Here is a 13,395-nt window from a genome sequence, read left to right on the forward strand (position 1 = left end):
CCTGACCTCACTATCAGCTAACATCCCTCCTTCTCCTTTCCCGAAGGTTCAGTCCCATCGTATGGCTTCTCTGAGCAGCATTTGAAAACGCCAATCATTTCCTTCTTATCGAAATACTTTCTCTCTTTGGCCTCTGAGATACCACACTCTCCTGGTTTTCCTCCTCAGCATCCTTCTCTAGATTCCAGATGTTGACATGACCCTGAAATCCATCCTCAGCTTTCCTCTCCTCCCTACCTACACTCATTCCGTAGGTGTGAGTGTACTAGTCCCATGGCTTTACACATTATCTCTATCTCAGTGATTCCCAATTTAAACCCCTAGTCTTGGGTTAACATTTGTTTTTCTGAAGCTGCAGACATGTACCCAACTGCCTACTGATGTCTCTACTTGAAGATCCAGTTGGCAATTTCACGTGCCCAAAACATGTTCACTTCTCCCTACTCCAAATAAAATCTATACCTCCCAAACCCCCCTCCCGTATTTGTGACCAAAACCACCATTCACCTAGTTGCACACACCAAAAACCTTGTATTTACCCTTGACTCCTTTCCCTCTCACCTCACATCCAATCCATCTGCAAATCTCTCTGTTCCACCTGAAAAAAAAAAAAAAAAATCCCTAATCTGATCGTTTGCCCCACTTCCTTCCTGACGATACTAGTTAAAGTCACCATCCAGTATTACCTAGATTCCTGCAGTCTTTTCCTAACTAGCATTCCTGCTTCTACTCTGAGCTCTCTAGGACCAGAGTCCCCTTTGTAAAAATCAACCCACGCCCCCACTCCCAATTCTCTAGTAGTTTCCCATCGCAGAATAAAGTACAGATTCTGTAATAAGACCTTCTCTGATCTGGCCCCCCATCACCTGGCCCACCCCGATTCCCTACCACTCTTTGTCTCACTCCCTGCATTGCAGGCACCCACAGTTTCTCTAACACACCAGGCATATCCCCTCTGCTTGAAGTGTGTTTCCTCCCAGCGGTCGCCATAGCTCATGTCCTCATGTCATTCCATTTTCTGCTCAAATGTTCCCTCTTCAGAAGACTCCCTGACCACACTTGTACTTCCATCACCTCTCTACCCTTTCCGCTGCTTTATTTTTCCTGTGGGTCCCACCCCCCCACAACACTTCCTGCTTAGGCTAATATTTAGTTCGTTTGTTAGTGAGTTCGCTAGTTGGTTATATACTTACCCACTAAAACATCGCTTTGGGAGGACAGGGACCTTCCATGCCGTTGTATCCCCAGTTCCTAAAACAGTGCCTGGCACACAGGAAGCTCTCCAAAAATATGCGTTGAGTGAATGATTTGCCAAAGGCAAGGTGTGCAAATAAGTGCATAGATTTCCATGGGCACCTGCTCCCTCCCAACATCCCCCCCCCAACACACCCCCCTTTTCAGCTCTAGGGAGAGGGCGACACTTCCTGGGATTGGGGGAGGGGCGCCTCAGTTTCCTTCGTCCTCCCACCTCGTGGGGGAGTCAAGACTCAGTGGGCGGTGAGCGGACAGAGGTCCCTCTCTATGGTCCTACTCCCCAGGCCCCTCCTCCCTAGCACCCGGCGTGCCTCTATGGTTCTTCCTGTCATTAGTCGGGAGGGGGCGCTGTGCGCAGGCGCGGGGTGAAGCCGCGGCGGGGCCGGAAGGAGTGCAGCGGCGGCCTCGGCGGCGGCGGCGACGAAGCTGTCGGCGGCCGCTCCTGGTGACTAAAAGCCGTGGCGACAGAGGCCGCCGAGCCCGCCTGGCGAGCCGGCGAGCTGAGTGGCGAGTAAGTGTCGGCTGCGGGGCGCACCCGGCTCCTCGGCAGGCCGCGTGAGGCGAGTGGCGTCTCAGCCCGGCGCCTCCATTAAGCCCCGGGGTGGGGGCGGGGGCGGGGGCCACAGCCGTGAGGGGCGGCGGGGCCGCAGAGTCGGGGGCGCGGGCCTGGCCCGGCGGCCGCCCGAACGCGAGCGGGCCCGGGGCCGCGCGGGGCGCCGCTGAGCGCCGGGCGGCTCGAGCAGCGGGGCCGGCGGCGAGGCGGGAGCCACAAAGGCGCAGGCGGCCGGCGGACCCTCCCCCGCGCCGGCCACTTCGGGAAGTTTCGCGGGCCGGTCCCTCGGCCTGCTGCGCGAGGGCGAAAGCGCCGAAAGACCGAGTTTCCCTGGCGGCACCTCGCGGGAGGCGGCGTCGGTGGAGCCGAGCGCGGCCTGGAGCGCGCGGGCGGCGATGCCCTGTGACTCTGAACTCCGGCGCCCCCGACCCAGGGGCGCCGGGCCTCAGTCCCCAATCCTCCCGACTCGGTTCAGGAGGGCTGTCTTCTCGAGGAAGCCGGCGACTCCCATCCAGCCCTCGTGAAGACATCCAAGTGCGTCAAAACCCCGTGCAGCGCGAGCCCGACAAAATGTGCCTGGAGCGCCGCACAGTGAACGAGACCGGCGTTCCCGCGTGGGATGTGGCTGGAGACTGCGTGGAACGATTGTCTCAAAACTTTGGGCCACTTCAGTCCTGTGGGAGACCCCTCCCCTCCCCCAGGGTCCCTGCGGGGTCCCATGTAAACCAGCCAGGGGCCCTGTAAATAACCCGAATATCGCACACGTGATAAGTGCCTGGGTCGAGCTGGTCCTAAGCACTTTGCTGATGCAAAGAGAAGATTTATTTACCCTGCTGGGAGCTGGGAGAGATAGGGAAAATTTTAGGACCGACCTCAATTTTAGCACGCTTGCGTGATGAAAGACTGCCGAGGAACAGCCGTGCTTTGTTGTGTTTATTGTATGGGTAATTTCTTGGGGCTGGGGATAGGGAGTGGTGTGAATCTGAGGAGAACCTGGGGCCAGATTTGGGATCTCCCCCGTAATCCTAAATAGAGGTTAGCGGGCAGCAAGTGAAAAAGAAGCCTTCCAGCCCCTGTGGAGGAAATCTAATAAAGGAAGTTGAAATGTGAGTCAAGGAGACAAAGTTTATGAAATAGGGTAGACAAGAGCACCTTTGCTTGCGAACTCTGATGGTTTCTATTTATTTATTTATTTTTAGATTTTATTTATTTATTTGACAGAGAGAGATCACAAGTAGGTGGAGAGGCAGGTAGAGGGGGAGGGGGGAAGCAGGCCCCCCGCTGAGCAGAGAGCCTGGATCCCAGGACCCCAGGACCATAACCCGAGTCGAAGGCAGAGCCTCAACCCACTGAGCTACCCAGCACCCTTGATGGCTTCTATTTAATCAGTGTTCGTTATATTCTAGGCTGTATTAGGGTCTTTTCAGACCTTATAACTAGTTGTCACAGCTGGCGATGTTATTTTCATTGTCAGTAAGACAAAACATGATGCCAGTTACTATGTCCTAGACACTGTTCTAAACATTTTATATATATTAACTCCTTTAATCTTCAGTGATAGGGGTTCTGTTCTTAAAAAGGAAGAAAATGAGGTACTGAAAAATAACTTACACAATCACAAAGCTTGTAAGGGTCAGAGCTGGGACTTGAACTCAGTTTGGTTCCATAGTTTATGCTCCTAATTATTTTGCTAAACATGTGAATGATACTTACTTGAAAAGTTCTGGAGTATTTACTTGGGGCCAGGCAGTGTGCTGTGTCCTGTGGCTATGGGAGTCAGTAAGATGTAGGGCCCTACATCTTTAGAACTTGTTTTAGCGGAGGAGCTAGCTATCTAACATAGCTTCCTAAGTAATTGTAGATTATTGTTGTGCCAAGAACTCTGAAGGATTGTGATATGTTGTGTGAATGAACAGTGGGGGATAGTCAGGAAAGGTCCTTCTGAGGAGGTGATATTTAAGATGAGAAACTCAAGGATGAATGGAGTTTATTTGGTCAGAGGCAGTGAAAAATAGCCAGCCAGCTAGAGGGAAGAGGAAGGAGTATGGCGTGTTCAAGGGACTGAGCCATGGTCCCTGCAAAATTGTGAATGGGGGAGGGGTGCAAGCTGAGGCTAGCTGTGTCAGCCAGGATCCTAAGAGGCAGCATTTCACAGGCCTGGGATTTTGGTCCTCCCATGATGAGATTTTTATGATTCACAAACCAGCCTCCATGCTACATGAAGATATGTCAGACACTACTGAGATAGAAGGGGTCACGTAACATGAGTTCACAGAGGATTCACCTGTAAAAAGATTGTTGAAAACGATTTTTTTTTCCTTTTGTGGATGAGGCTGTGCTTGCTTATTCCAGTTTCTGAATCAATTTTTACTCAACATTTGAGGAAAATCTTAGGTTATATGTTAAACATTTTAGCCAACCCAGTGAAGATTTTGAGTTTAATTTTTGGTTTAAAACCTTTCCTATTGTAGAAAGACACTGATACGAGGATTTTTAGAGCTCTTTTAAACTCTGCTAAAATTGCAGACTGATTGTTCACATAATTCTGTCTTTGGTTATGAATGCCATTTTATCTTAATTCTTTAACTTTGTCTATATATTAAAATATACACCCATTGCATTTTTTTTTTTTTTATTCTGAACTCATCACTTGCCTTGTTCCTTCTTAATGGGATTGCCATCCTTCAGTCACCCAACATCTAGGTGTCCTCAACATCTCAGTCAACTTTGACTCCTTTATTTTCTTCTTGCCTCATGGCTCTTTACATACAAAAATCCCATTGAATCTAACCGTAGTTGGTATCTTACATCTTTTTCTTTTCCCTGCTTATTGTTATCTCTAGTTCATACTTCACTGCCTCTTGTTTCCTGGGTTTCCTGCTACTAGATGTTTTTTATAGTCTTACACATTGCAGTTAGGTTGATTTTCCTAAAGTACAAGTCTCTGTATTACTTCTTATTGGTTAGAAAATAAAATTTGACCTGTACTTCAGTTATCCATAGATGCACAGAGCAAACCACTCTCAAACGTATAACTTAATATGACAATTTTACTTGTCAGCAATTTTGTGAGTCAGGAGATTGGGAAGGACTAATGTGGGCTTTCTTTTTTCCCCCCCTGGTCCACATGTTGCTAGCAGAGGTGGTAGGGCTGGAGGTTCCACTTCCAAAATGCTTTTTCACTCCATGCCTTGTCAGGGACTGCAGGGAGGCAGGGCTCAGCTATGTTTTATTTCTTCGGGTAGTGTCGGCTTTCCGTGTGCTCTCTCCATCAGGAGGCAGACCTCTTAATGGTAATTCTGACCTCCAGGAGCCCTAGGTGGAAGCTGCCCAAAGTTGTTCTCTTAAAGGCAAAGCTTGGAGCTAGCACAGCATTCATTTTAGCTTAAATACAACTATCTGGGCAAAGCTTCCCTCACTACCTGCCCTCTCCTAACTGGAATAGTGTCTTTGTTGTGCTATTTCTTTTTATTTTGTAGTATGCTTCATTGTGTGCTGGGTTTCTCTCACTGATTTTACTCCCCAAGTTTTTTGAGGCAAAATCCATGTTGTATTTTCTTTGTATGTATTCCCCATGGTGCATAACACTTTTTTTTTTTTTTTTAAAGACTTGATATATTTGAAAGCGAGAAAGAATGCAAGGTGAGCAGCAGAGGGACCAGCAGATTTCGTGCTGAGCACAGAGCCTGATGTAGGGCTTGATTCCAGGATCCCCAGATCATGACAGCCAAAGTCAGATGCTCAATGAACTGAGTCACCCAGGCACCCCACAACTGTTTTATACCACATGGAAAGATGACAGTAGTATTTGCTGAATTCTTTAATGTATTTTAATTTTAAATAGTCATGTAGGGGTGCCTGCGTGGTTCAGTCAGTTAAGCATTCAACTTGATTTCAGCTCCTTGATCTCAGGGTCCTGAGCTCAAGCCCCATGTTGGGCTCCACACTGGGCATGGAGCCTACTTAAAAAAAAAAAAAAATAGAGGGCGCCTGGGTGGCTCAGTGGGTTAAGCCGCTGCCTTCGGCTCAGGTCATGATCTCAGGGTCCTGGGATCGAGTCCCGAATCGGGCTCTGCTCAGCAGGGAGCCTGCTTCTCTCTCTCTCTCTCTCTCTCTCTCTCTCTCTCTCTCTCTGCCTGCCTCCCCGTCTACTTGTGATCTCTCTCTGTCAAATAAATAAAATCTTTAAAAAAAAAAAAAGAAAGAAAAGATAATATAAATAATTCAGTATAGAAAAGTCAGGAAATATAACAAAGCAAAAAAAACTACTTTAAACTTAGTACTTACAAATAACCATTATTAACTTTTTGTTGTGTTGATTTAATATTGATTTAACCTTAGTATAGGCTTACAACGAATGAATATCCAAACGATGGTTAAGATGAGGAGCTAGGATTTGAATGCAGAGCAGTAATCACTTAGAGTCACTCAGAAAACCATGCTGGGAAACGGTGTTGTGGAGTGCTACGACGTGGGCACGGACAGGTTCTTGCAGCCTGTGCCTGGCTCTGCTTCGCCCACCTTCCGCTGGAATGTTCCCAGAGATTAACTCATTCACTTGGAAACATACTACCCCAAGACCAGTGTTGCAGATGTGGCAGACATATTTATGGCGATTACTCTGGAAAGCAGGAACATCACAAACCCCAGGACCATGCAGTATTATTAGCATGTGGAAGGAAAAATGGAGATGTAACGCAAATAGAAGGATGAGAAGAAATTTATAACCGAAGAAAATCCTGATAAACTGATTGTTGTCACTCAAGCCTAACTCTGGTTATATATGGCTCTGATGGATGAAGATGTCTTTGGAGCCACTCATTTACTCAACAACTGTGCCAGACACAGGAAATACCGCTCTGAATAAGATGTAGTCAAGGGCATATGGAGAACACAGTTCACATGTGAACTTTGTCACGTGTTGCTATATCCATCCAAGGAAGAGGAGATTTTTAAAAAGGTAATGAGGACAATTGTAGGAGGTGGAAGAGAATATAGAACTGTTACCTCATTTTTCTTAAGTTTTTACAATACAGTAGTACTACATACGATTCTCTGTGGGGTGAGGAAGTGCTAAAATGTATGCTAATTTTTATTTCTAATCTGGAAGCATTATCTGATGTATTGACTATAGAGTATAGTCACAAATGTACATATGATAATTTTTAAAATAAAAGGAAGAGGAAAAACTATTCTGTTAGGTAGCATTTCTCATTTCTGGATTCCACATTTGTTGAGCCATTTTCTTCAGCTGTCTGATGAAGAAGCTACTTCCAGAGGAAAAATGAAGTTTCTTATAGAAGGAAGTAAAAGTTTAACTGAATAGTTCTCATAAAACTAGCAAAAAGTAACCTGGAAGAGGAAAATAAAGCCCTACCCCCACTTTGGCTATATTGTCAACTTACTAATAAACACTGTACATCTACTGTGTACTTTTGATAACCAGCTCCTGTTTTGGTGACATTTACCATTTACAAAGCGGCTTCTCATATTCCAGCACAACCTTAACAAGGTAAGAATAGCAATTTCCATTTCATAGGGAATAATAATAGCCATAATGTGACACTGGGCATGTGCCACACACTATGGTAAATATATTCAATTTTAAAACAATAGTTGTTTTAAAATTGTAAAATGTAAATGTAAAATGTAAAATCATTTTACAAATAAACTAGGTCCAAGAGATTGAGCAATTTATGCAGTCACTGAGTCACTAAATGGTGAAGCCAGGGTTCATGCTTAGGTAGTTTGATCTGAAGCCCAGATGAGAGGACTGAATGTCAGGGACTTTAATGACCTTTGCATAGAAGCTAGTAAGGAGTAGAAATTCCCTCATCAGACTACTTTTCTCACTGAAGTTTGGGGACATTGAATGTACCACTTGCTCATGAGGAATCTTGCTTTTAAAGCACCGCCAGTAATGTGTTTAACTACAAGCTTGACATTCTAGCTAAATTAGGTATATGTAAAATGAGTCACATTTCCCTTTGACTTCCAGTATAAAATTGAAAGAACTTTGTGGTAAAAGAAGAAACAAGGAACATGGCTAGTGGGATTATGTTCACAATACTTTTTTAAAATTGTATTTGAAAGAAAAGTAAAGATTTGAATACAGTTTAAATTTGACATTAGAACTCTTTTACCGTGCTGTTTATAAATGATGCCACTTTTATTTCAAGGGAGATTTGTAAATTTTTAAAAATTGAGATACCTTTGTCCAGTTACAGATATCAGAAAGTTTTACTGTTAAACTTTGTCTTGATACACAACCTAGTATTCTCTATATTGGAAAAATGCTGATGTTATTTGACTTTTAACTTTGTATAGGCATCATTATATGAGAAGCTAGAGTCTGGGGTCTACTTTTTCTAAAGCATGTTTCTCCCAGAAAGGTGGAAAAAATTGAGATTTTCTTGAAACCAAGAACGTTGGTTCTTAATTATTTTCATTAAAATAAAGCAAGAAAATGGTTCACATGGTTCAAAACACTACTGTTTCACAGAGGCAACCGCTTTTTTTCTCAGAATGGCTATTGTTCCCCTAACTTTCCCATTTTGAAATAGAGTACACACAAAGAAGTTTGACCCCAAACTCAGTTTAGGCCTGTGCCTAAACTTCATCTAAATGAAGTCATTCGAGGTATATTCTCTTACATTTGGGTTCCTTCCCTCAACCATTATGAATGGCTTAATGAATTAAAAGATGCTTGTATCCACCACCCAGTTTAAGAAGTAAACTCCCATCTCTAAGCCTTAGCCATTAGCCATTATCCCATCCTGATCATAACTCATTCCTTCCCCCAAAATTAACTCCTAATCTGACTTTTATAATCATTTTTTCATGTTTATTTTATCACTTAAGAGTACATTCCTAGATACTGTAATCTCATTTTAAAATTTTGATGTTTTTTTAAAATCTAAGTTTACTCTTCCTTTTTTTTTTCCCTTATAATTTATCTGGTGTTGAACCTGATCCATTTGACCTGTAATTCCCAGAGCCTAGCTAGGTGTTCATCAGTCTTCTAAAAAAATTGTCATCCCCATATAGAGCCTTTTAAAACATTTTTATTTCTAATCCTTTCTCATTAAATACTAAGGAATAAGATTTTACTGGATGGGACTGAATTTTGGAGGGTCACAAACCACTATAATATCTTAAGATCTTTTCACACCCTTACAAAAGCACTCTCATTGAGAATACATGGTCTGGGTTGCATAATTATGGTGCACTTCAAAAATTTTATTTTCTATCTAGCCTCTATTTTAAAAGGGGTTGGGTCCAGATCCTTGTCCAAACTCTGGTTCCATCTCTTTCACAAGACTGTAGAATAGTGTTCTTTCCTTGGAAGGCACTTAGTTCTTGTCTCTACGATGTTAGCAGCCAGTGATATTTAAGGTCCAGATTTAGTAATCATAGAGGATTGCAAAATGGTATTTTAGTTGGATTTTTTAAATTAATACTGGAATATTTTTATAAAGAAACCATTTTCTTGTGTACTATTTGTCCAGTTACATACAGTTTATATAGAAAAGGCAAGAAAGTACCAGATTCCTTGCCTCTATTTCATCTATATTTTATTTGTTTGGTTGCTTATTTATCTATAGAGAGGAAGAGGGAGACACAATCTTAAGGAGGCTCCACACTCAGTGCAGAGCCCATTGTGGGACTTAATCTTACAACCCTGAGTTCCTGACCTGAGCCAAAATCGAGACAGATGCTTAACTGACTGAGCCATCCAGGCACCCCTGTTTTACCAGTTTTAAAGATAAAGTTTTGGTTGATAATATCCTTTGAAAATGACCTTTTGGAAAATAATTATGACCATTTTTATTTATGTTTTTTTAAGAGTCTCATGCCATATTATTATCTTTCTTGGAGCTCACATTGTCCCATGTTTGGCCAGTGGGAGCCTCTTCAGGATTTTTTTTTTTCTGTGTTATTCTGACTGAACCCAGTCTTTGATAAGTAGTTTTTGATTGGTTTCTTGATATTTAGTATGACAAGGTATTGTAGGCTCGTTTTGTAATATTCCTGCTCCAGAATTGGAATTAGTAATTTCTAAAAAATCCTGGTTTCTTTTGGAGGGAAATAGTATTTTAAGACATAATCTAGGCATTGTTCATTGCTACAAGTAATTGGTTTTTAGGCCTTTGGGAGTGGAGGGGGGCAGGACAGAACTAAAATATTTTATGAGTTCACACTAATTCAGATTTAGGGCTATTGAGCCCTAAATCTTCTTTTATAGGTTTTTTCTATAGGCTTTTTCTTCTATATTATAAAGAAGATTCCTTTTTTTACACTGAAATTCTTCATTCTCGAGGGCACAGGGATTAATAGAATATGCCATAACTGCTAATCTTTTAACTTGTTACACACAAAAGTGTCAGAATGAAAGTCTCAGAATGTCACAACCATTATGATTACATGACTTTAAAATTTTGCATATGCTTCCCCCCCATAATTTTTATGATTGTACTATATTGCTTAATTTTAGTTCTTATTTAATCTTTGTGCTACAAGTAATTACATATTTAATGTTTATTGCCAGCCTTTGTGTTGTTGTCTTTAGTCATTTTGGTTGCCTGAAGTTTATTTTTCTGTCAGATTCCTTAGGAAGGTCCTATAGAAACAATCAGTAATCCATAAATTCTACATGTTGATAAATTTGTGCTCCTTTTCTTTGAAATTATTTTTGCTGGATATAAAATCTCTGGTTCATATTTTTTAAAAAAAGTATCTTACACCATTTTCTAATGACATAAAGCGTCACTATCAAAGTCTACTAATCTAATTTTCTTTCTTTTCAGTGGCTCAAGCCCAGCTCCTAAAAGGATTTTTTTCTCTTTAAAGTATGTGTGTCTTGGTAGTTGTCATTTTGGGTGGTTTTGTTTTGTTTTTTTGTTTTTCTTGTTGTTTTTTAGGTATTTACTGTATTCTTTTGAAATGTAGCCTTAACATTTTTATTTTAGGAAAAATAAAATTTTTTTCTGTTACAATTTTTAGTATTCTCTTCCCTTTTGATTTATTCAAGAGCTGCTGTTTGTTATGTTGGACAGTCTTTGTCTTGAATATTTGTTCCTTATCTCTTTATTTTTCTATTTAAAGTTTTTCTCCTTTTACCTTCCAGTTCTCCTAAGCAGTATGTGTTGTGTTTATTCACACTTATGTTCCTTCTAATTTAGTCTTCACTCCTAAAACTTCTTAAAATTTTTATTTCTTTCCTGAGATCTGCCATGCCATTTCTGAGTTTTCTTGTTCTGATTTATGTTGTTGTTTTATGTCTAGTATTATTTTCATAGTGTCCTTTAGGTTGTTTTTTCTGGCATGTTTTTGTTGTTTATAGGGATGTTGTTTTGCTACTGCTTGTTTTTCTTACAACTTTATAGGAGTTTTGATATCAGTCCTTTTCTAACTCATTTTTTCAGCAGAAACTTTGCAGGCCAGAATCTTTGCTCATTTTTAATGAAATTGGGTTTTTTGGGACTTTTAGAAGGAGGGTACTTTAGAATAGCTTTTCCAACTTCACAGAAATCCCTTTTCATGCAGTTTTCAAAGTATGACAGCTGCTTCCCCCAGTGGCTTGCCTTTTCAGTCTTAATAATTTCTTTTGTGAATAGAATTTTTTATTTTTAATGTACAAAATTTTATTTTTAATGTACAATATTTACAGTAGTACAATATGTACAACTGTTTCCCAACCCCAAGTTTGTGAAGGCATTTTTTTTAAAGTATCTTCTAGAAACTCTTCTACCTTTGTGTTTAAATCAAGAATTCACCTAAAGTCATTTTTGTCTAAGACATGAGGAAGAGACTTAGTTCCTCATCCTTCCTGCCCCCCCCACAGCTTTCTAGTACAGCATACAGTAAAAACATGTTTTCCACTGCTCTGCAATGCCACTTTTGTCATAAATCAGACATCCGCATGTGAATGAATCAGTTTCTGGACTCTATTCCTTTTGTCTGTTTTTCTCTTCTTTTGCCCATACTGCATGGTCTTAATTAACTGTAGCTTTGTATTAATAAGACTTAACTATCTAATAGTTTAAGTCTTCCACCTCTTGTTTTTCTTTATGAATGCCTTGGTTATTCTTGGCTCTTTGCATTTTCCTGTAGATTTTATTTTTGTTTTAATTTATTTATTTGACAGAGAGATCACAAGTAAGCGGAGAGGCAGGCAGAGAGAGAGGGGGAAGCAAGCTCCCCGCTGAGCAGAGAGCCCGATGTGGGGCTCGATCCCAGAACCCCGAGATCATGACCCGAGCCGAAGGCAGAGGCTTAACCCACTGAGCCACCCAGGTGCCCCTCCTGTAGATTTTAAAATCATGTAGTATATAGCCACTTTTTAAAAATCTGATTAAGGCTATATTAAATCTGTAGATCAGTTTGGGAGGAATTGACATCTTTACAAAATGGAGCTTTCCAGTCCATGAATGTGGTATGTGTCTCCATTCATTAGTGTTCTTTGGTTTCGCTCAGTGATTTACAGTTTTTTATATAGAGGTCTGGCACATCTTTCATTGCATTTATTCCTTGATATGTGATAGTTTTTGATGCTACTCTAAGGAGTATCCTTTCAGAATGCCATTTTCTAATTGTTTCTTACTAGTATAGCATTCATTTTTGCATATTGGCCTTGTATCCGTAGACTTTGTTATTCATTCCACTTACTCATTACAGTGGTGGTTCTATGTACCGTCACTTATATGTATTTGTCCCACTGTTTCATTCCCCTGTTATCTTCCAGTATTTTTATCATTTTATTTATTTATTTTTTAAGTAGGTTTCATGCCCAACGTGGGACTTGAACTCGAGACCCCAAGACTGAGATCTGAGCTGAGATCAAGAGTTGGACACTCAACCGACTGAGCCACCCAGGTGCCCCTGTTGTTTTATCTTTTGATAATCCTTCTGGAACTAATGTTTATGTGTGGTATAAGAAATGAATCCAAGGCTCATTTTCTTCCTCTATAGATACCCACTTGGCCCAGCAATGTTTATCAGGAGACCATTGTTCCCACTGCATTGCAGTAGCACCTTTGTTTTTATATAGATGACCAAACGTATATGGGTCTGTTTCTGAGCCCTCTAGTCTGTTTTTCTGTCTTTGCATCAATAGACAATCTTGGGGCCCCTGGGTGGCTCAGTGGTTTAAAGCCTCTGCCTTCGGCTCAGGTCATGATCCTGGGGTCCTGGGATCGAGCCCCGCATCGGGTGCTTGGTGGGAGTCTGCTTCACCCCCTCTCTCTGTCTTCCTCTCTGCCTCCTTGTGATCTCTGTCTGTCAAATAAATAAATAAAATCTTTTTTAAAAAATGTATGTATGTATATAAAATCTTATCATCTGCAAATATTGCCACTTTAATTTCTTCCTTTCGGCTCGATATTTTATTTCTCTTTATTGCCCTACTGCACCTTCTACAACCTCCAGTACAGTGTAGATGGGAAATGGTGCAAACTGTCCTCAATTTTAGGGAAAAAGCTTTTCATTGTTAAACTGTTAGGTGTGAGGTTTTCTCTAGTGTTTTTGAAATGTCTTCAACTTGGCAAAGGTAGTCTTTAATCAGTAGGCTGAGAGATTTTAATCGTGAA

At 41.4% G+C, this 13,395-nt stretch overlaps 1 protein-coding gene across 5 annotated transcripts in view; it reads left to right on the top strand.

Annotated features, from left to right (window-relative positions):
• The first annotated feature begins 1,607 nt into the window (after nt 1–1,607).
• RNF216 (ring finger protein 216) overlaps nt 1,608–13,395 on the top strand; it is a 144,720-nt gene continuing 132,932 nt past the window's right edge. For 3 of the 5 annotated variants that reach the window (XM_047713078.1, XM_047713082.1, XM_047713083.1), the window contains exon 1: nt 1,608–1,765. The gene's annotated coding sequence lies outside the window, so the exon portion shown is untranslated. Of the gene's footprint in view, nt 1,766–12,584; nt 12,683–13,395 lie in introns of all 5 variants that reach the window. The other 2 variants (XM_047713079.1, XM_047713080.1) reach the window with 2 other exon arrangements.

This window comes from Lutra lutra, chromosome 18 (assembly GCF_902655055.1).
Source record: "Lutra lutra chromosome 18, mLutLut1.2, whole genome shotgun sequence".
NCBI classification, from domain to species: Eukaryota; Metazoa; Chordata; class Mammalia; order Carnivora; family Mustelidae; genus Lutra; species Lutra lutra.